Genomic DNA, 7347 nt, shown 5'->3' with positions numbered 1-7347 from the left:
GCCTTGCAGCATATGTGCTTTGGGAGTAAGACAAGTCCTGGGGTTCATCAGTGTCCCCCAGGGTCCAGCATGAAACTCTGGGTGCACATGGACACTGGTCAGACTTGGGGGCTCCTCAGTCAGAGATAGACAAGAGTCAACTCTGATCCAGAAACCATTAGCTTTGGTGCTGGGCCCCAGGGGGAGGGTTGGGCTTTCTTGGGGATGATTCTGACATAGGCTGCAGGTGCGACCTCTCTCCCAGGGCCCCACAGGGTGTATGCGATGACATTGAACTGGAGCTCTTTCCAGGGCTTTTGGATTTAATTAGGCAGAAGATTGGGTGGGGCCACCAAGAGTGGCCAAGCTTGGCCCTTGTATGCACAACCTTGGGAATGCTTGGCCATTGTGTCCAGAAGAGGGACTGCTGGCCTTGGTCACCCGATCATATCATGTAAGCCTGTTGTTCTGGAAAGAACCTTGGGACCCACAAGGTGGCTTAGGCAGGACCTGCCCCTGAAGGATTCTCTTGGAGGGGACTGCCAAAGCCAGGGCAGGTGCGCCACTTGGGAAGGGAGCCGGACCCAGCATCTAAATGGGTCCTTCTGGAAAGAAATTAGTCCCTCAAATGGTTCAGTATTGAGACTTCTCCCCAGTCACAGGCTATTTACCAGAGATTTTCTCTGAGAATCTCTGGATTTGACCTGTGACTAGGTGGTCCCAACAAAAAAAAGGACCCTCAGTTCCAGCAAACAAAATGGAGACCTCTGATCTAGGGCTGAACTGAGTGGTTACTAGGAACCCCACTGTCTTGTGCAAATTCATTTGGGGAGGGTTCTCTGCTCCAAGGGAGGGATCCCAGGTTTCCAATGGGAGGATAGGTACCACCCAAGTCCTGGGCAGGTGGTCTATCACAGGTCCCTGGGATAATCTACCACCATCATGTGCAGTTGGACTGTGGGGAGAGGGTGACTTGATTCTCATTATGGTGAGTCCGATGACCCATATTTCATGCCCAGAAGAGGAGGTGGGCAGGAAGAGGTAAGTCTCAGCCAGGAGAGAAGTGGCATGGTGGGTGAGAGCCAGTCAGTATACAGATGGCAGCTCAGGGCTGGGCCCTGTAGAGCCAAATTAGTGGTTTGGAAGAGGAGCACATCTTTCTAGATATGGGCACCCTGCCAGTCAAAGCCTTGCTCAGCCCACCCTAGTGAAGAGTTCTGCTATTCCATCCTCAGAATTTAGGTAGTCAAAAAAGGAAAGAACTGGTGGCCCAGGTGGCATCCAGAGATAACTTCCCTCAGGTGAAGCAAGTCCTCCAGTCTTATACTTGGGGGGTCATCAAGACTAGATCTTTCCTGACCCCACAGAGGTCCCACAATCCACAGTACCAGTTAAGGGCCAAGTTTGGCTTTGCTCCCATGCCCACTTGGCAAAGATGTCCTGGAACTTCTGCCAGTCACGGCTCTTTCCTGGCTGCTGGCTTGTGTCTCAGCAGTTCTCAACTCAGCCTAGGAATTCAATCATGGCTTGGCCATCACCTCCCATTATTGTAGTCCCTGAGGTTGCTTGTCTAATTAGACCAGTATACATAAGGCTCCCCAGGTGTGTGGGTGGGGTTCACCCTGAGGGAACAGAGTTCACCTGTGTTCCTGACCCTCCTGTCTTTTGTATTCTCATAAAGACCCAGTCCAATCCTCCAAAGCTATTAAACTCGCATGCCTTTTTTAAAAAAGAATTTATTTTGAGTTTTATAATTTTTCCCCTATTCTTGCTTCCCTCCCCCCACCCCCACAGAAAGCAATTTGTCAGTCTTTACATCATTTCCATGGTATACATTGATCCAAATTAAGTGTGATGAGAGAGAAATCATATCCTTAAGGAAGAAACAAAGTATAAGAGATAAGATCAGACAATAAGATATCAGATTTTTCTCCCTAAATTTAAGGTAATAGTCCTTGGTCTTTGTTCAAACTCCTCAGTTCTTTCTCTGGATACAGATGGCATTCTCCATCACAGATACCCCCAAGTTGTGCCTGATTGTTGCACTGATGGAGTAAGTCCATCAAGGTTGATCATCACCCCTATGTTGCTGTTAGGGTGTACAATGTTCTGCTGGTTCTGTTCATCTCAGTCAGCATCAGTTCATGCAAATCCCTCCAGGCTTCCCTGAATTCCCATCCCTCCTGGTTTCTAATAGAACAATAGTGTTCCATAATGTATATATACCACAATTTGCCCCAATTGATGGACATTCACTCAATTTCCAATTCTTTGCCACCACAAACAGGGCTGCTATGAATATATTAGTGATGTTTTTACCCTTTTTCATCATCTCTTCAGGGTATAGACCCAGTAGTGGTATTGCTGGATCAAAGGGCACACACATTTTTGTTGCTCTTTGGGTGTAGTTCCAGACTGCTCTCCAGAAAGGTTGGATGAGTTCACATCTGCATGCCTTTTGTCTCAGTGATTTAAGTCTGTATCCCAAAGGGCACTGTAAACTTTCAGGCTTTGGTCAAGAATTCATATGGCCCTAATTGTAGTATGTGGTGGAAGTTGCAGGTCAAAGTCCATTTTCCACCATGCTGCTTTCCAGATTTTCCAGTATTTCTGGTCATCTGTTCTTCAAACTGGGTTTATTTTTTAAAAAATCGTTTTTGTTAAAGGCTCATTGACCTCCATTCCTTTAGTTAATAGTCCAATCTAGAATGACACTGGGGATTTCTGGAAATGAAGTTACCTGATCTAGAGCTTGGAAAGACTTTTGCCATTTTTCTTGAAGACAACACCACTCCACCAGAAACAGAGATTCAGTGTCTAAAGTGCCTGGCATTCTGCCAGCTAGGTGCCAGGGATGAAAAGACAAACCAAAAATCTGTCCCTGCCCCCAGGGAGCTTACATGCTAACAAGGGAAAGAGCACATCCATAGGAAATGAAATCTAAAATCATGCCTGGAGGGAGGGCCCTAGTCACTGGGGAGGGAAGAAGAAGGCAGGCTTTCTAGAAGAGGTAGGACCCAAGCAAGTGTTAGACATAGACAATGGCAGTAAAGGTGGGGGTATTTCAGTATGAAGAAGAACCTGTGACAAAGTGTGGTGATGGGAATTAGCATAGTGTGTACCAATGAGGAAGCCGGACCACAGAGCATGAGAAAGTGATGGACAATTGACCTGGAAGGTTAGGTGTGTAGTTGAAAGGCCTTTAATGGCAACAGAGAACCTGGGAGCCAAGAAGCAGGAAATCTGAGGACAGGAAGGGACCTTGGAAGCTTCTGGGCTAACCGACCATGTTCTTGGGGAATTTCTAAACTACTATATCCAATGGTGATCAGCCAGGCTCTGCTCCTGTCCTCTTTAAACAACCCTCCAGGCTGAGGAGGGCAGAGAACAATGGTGCACTGATCCCTGTCAGCTTTTTGGACCGTCCCATCACTCACTGATTCTTCCTCACACAGACTGCTGCTGGCTTTTCATGAGAACTTGATTTCAGCCAATGCTAAGTTGAAATCGAGGTAAACTCTCCCCAGCACAGGAGAGGAGGAGTCTGCCAGGTAAAGCAAGAGAAGGAGGTGAGTCTGTTCAGAATGGACCCAGGCTGGCTCCCTGGTGATCTAGTGTTGCTTTCCTTTCTAGCCAAACATGTTGACCAAACATCTCTTTAAGGACACATTTTACAGGTGAGGAAACCAAGGCGATCAGGCGATTTGCCCAGGTCCTCCAAACTCGATTTGGTTACCATGTTTGCGTTCAACCTTGAGCTCGATCTCTGTGTGCTGCCTCTCTCAGTCTTTCAGGATGTAGTTCATCTGGACTCGAAGGCATCTAAATTCAGCAAGGGCTCAAGCTGTCTTACCAGACCCTTACTTAACTTGGGTATCTACTGTGCATTGTGATTTTTCTTCCATCAGAAAGGTCATTATCCTCATCAGAGAAAACACAGCAATAATCGGTCAGCTCTGCCTTCTTTCTGTCTCGTCAGTTATTTTTGTCTCATTTAGCCCAAGCAAGAGTCTTATCCCTCCTTTGAGCCTCCTTTGCTTACTCCAGTGGTGTAATTATTAGTTTCTCTTGTCCTATCTCATTCGTTCATTGACTCAGCAATCACAACTCTGAGTGTTTCTTTAAAAAAATTTGAGATATGTTTTTATTTCTTTACATCACTGAATTTATCCAATGATCCATGATTCTCTACCTCCAGAGAACCAGCCCTACAACAAAAAGCATTGTTTAAAATAAAAAGTGAATATCATTGATCAATAATTTAAAAAGTCTGAACTGTGTGCAGTAGACTATTTGTGGTCCTCCCACCTCTGCAAAGGAATGAGGTGGAGTGTCTCCTCACATCTCTCCCTTCATTCTCCATTGTCTTTTTTTTTTTGGCAAGGCAATGGAGTTAAGTGACTTGTCCAAGGTCACACAGCTAGGTAGCTATTAAGTGTTTGAGGCCAACTTTGAACTCAGGTCCTCCTGATTCCTGGGCCACTGCTCTATCGACTGTGCCATCTAGCTGCCCCATATCTCTCCCTTCAAGCCTCACTTGTCCTATGTAATTCTGAAACTGACTTTTATGATGGTTGTTCTTTCCATGAACAGCATTAGAGTCACTGGGTTTTCTTGGTCCTGTTGATTATCTAGAATGATTGGACCAATTATGCACCAATTTTTATAACCCCTCCAATATTTATCAATGTCCTTTTTAAATACCAAAGAAGTATTCAGAGAGATTTGGCACAAAGATCTTTTCCCTATTTGACTGCTTTTCTTCATATCATATGTTCATTAATTTTGTTTGAGAAGACGCTTTTCAGTTGTATGCAGTCAAAATGATCTATTTTATCTTTCGTAATGATTTCTATCCCTTGAAGGGTTGAGTATATTTCTTACCTATAGCTGTGAGGGGTATCTAGTCTTGCTTCTCTTCCAAAATTTTTTTATAATATGGTTTTTTAAAAATTTATTTATTTATTATTATTTTTGTACAAATGATTTTTATACATTATTAAAATATTCTTGTTTAAGAGTAAACATAATACCCCTACCCCCATGATATGGTTTTGATATTAAAGTAACATATCCATTTACAATGTATAGTAAAATATGTTCCTCTAAAAGGGAAGCAAGGCGGCACATGGATAGAATGCTGGGCTTAGAGTCAGGAAGACTCATCTTCATGAGTTCAAATCTGCCCTCAGGCACTTACTAGCTGTGTGACCCTGGGTGAGTCACTTCACCCTATTTGCCTCTGTTTCCTCACCTGTAAAATGAGCTGGAGAAGGAAATGTCAAACTACTCTATTATCTTTGCCAATGACAAACCACTCTAATTTCAAATGGGGTAAGAAAGGCTCGGATACAACTAAAATAATTCAATGTGTACCAAGCCTGATTTTTGCCAGGCTAGTTGCTAGTTTTCCAACAGATGGTTGTGATAATTGCTGCCTTTATCCTGCCATATCTGACGCCTGGGAGGATTATTCTCCATTTATCCGGATTTCCTTTCTTCACTTCCCTTGATTTTTTTTTTTCAAATGAATGTTGATATTTCAACTCTGAAGTCTTATATGTAGGACGTCAGTTTTCTGTAATTTGCTGTGCTGACAACTTGGACTCATCAAGGGTATCTAAATGCTTTTTTAGTCACTGTTTTACTTATTTTACCTTTCTATTAGCACATCTTGTTTAGTCCCTTTCCAGACCAAATATTTTTCCTGTTGTCAATGAAGCAGAAGTAAAATGAAACTGCCCCACATCTGCTTTCTTTCTGCTATCACACACAAGTCCAATCTATTGTGACATTTCTCAGAAGGGCTAGGACCAAGTTTGACCACTCTTCAGGATTCCTGTGAGCCAATATGTTTGGTGTGCATGTCAAGGAGATGAAGAAGAAGCAGCAGCTGCTCCTGGTAAGCTGACCTTCAGGAGAGAAAGATCCATCAGTGGGACCTGACTGTGTGGCCAAGAGCACTCCACTGGAGTAGACTTAGTAGAGGGCCCATTCCAAATCTTCTGCCTGCCCCCATTCAAAGTTGTGAGTCTTCAAGAGAGCCATTTCCCATGCAACTCTTTGAGGAGAGAACAGGAACATACTTTGAATACACTTTCCTGGTGGATAGGGATATGTGAGGGATCGGATTTCAGTCCCATTTAAGAGGATGACTGATTCTATGTCTGCTGCCTGACTTTCTATTAGTGAAGGGGGCTATAATTGAATGATTTTGGAAGTTTAACATTGGATGGGGATACCAAGCCTCATTGACCCCTCCGCCTCCTCAACACTACAATTTGGTTCTTAAATTTATTGGATTCAGAGAGGAGAGGACTACAGAGACCTCTGATACTTTCCAGTTGGTGCACCCCCAAGCCAGACTCTCCCAATGAAATGGAACCTTCCTTGAAAACCACCTGTTGCTGAAAACCTCTCATATTTCCTTTTTCCCTTTTAGGCACCCACTTTTCTATAGCACAAGGCATTTCAGACTCACTGCCAATACTTCTATGAGAGGTCGGGTAGGCATTCTCAACACCTGCACCCCGTCTTTATAGATGATACTCAGAAATTTGCCAAGGTACTATACCTGGTAAGTAGCAGAGACCTCTTGCTTATGAGTTCAGGCCTCAATAGCTCTGGAGGTCTATATGTGTGTGTGTGTGTGTCCATATAAGAAGCATATAAGTCTTAGTAATATGTTAAAAATTGTAACCATTGAAAGATCAAAATGAATATTACCTCTGATTTCTACTGTGTTCATTTCACAGTGTAATGGCTTTTGTACTGTATTGGTTTTTAGTTTGTATCAATCCTCTTTTCTGTGCCCTTGAGGATCCTCAGCAATATACTGTTCCCTCGGAGTTAGTTTAAAGGTATAATGAAAAGTTGTTATATAGTTATAGTGGGGTCCAACAATGTCCAATATGCAATAAAAGACACTGAGTCAGAGCTCTGAGCCAATAACCATCGATTAAAGAGACTAGGCCCCCTTTAATGAAAGGGATCTCAGACATTCCTCACAATCTGAGATGTCCCCTTTCTCCTGGGCCTTGGTTTTATAATGTTTGAAGGTACAGATGATGCACACTGAAACAGACAATCTCAGAGCTGGGCTCTCTCCACAGTAATGGTGGCTGCCATCAGTGATTCTTGGACTCTCCTGGCACCTAGCAAGCTACAGGGCTGTGCTTGGCCCCATAGAAGAGAAAATCTCTCTCTCTCTCTCTCTCTCTCTCTCTCTCTCTCTCTCTCACTCACACACACACACACACACACACACACACACACACAAACACACAGCAGATGTTCACACCATGGGAAGTCTCTAAGCAGAAACCGAATAAACATTTGGAAGGGACAATGGTGGTATGGGGTAGGCTC

Source organism: Macrotis lagotis, chromosome 6 (genome assembly GCF_037893015.1).
Source record: "Macrotis lagotis isolate mMagLag1 chromosome 6, bilby.v1.9.chrom.fasta, whole genome shotgun sequence".
Classification (NCBI taxonomy): domain Eukaryota; kingdom Metazoa; phylum Chordata; class Mammalia; order Peramelemorphia; family Peramelidae; genus Macrotis; species Macrotis lagotis.
Note: the sequence above shows the minus strand (reverse complement) of the source record.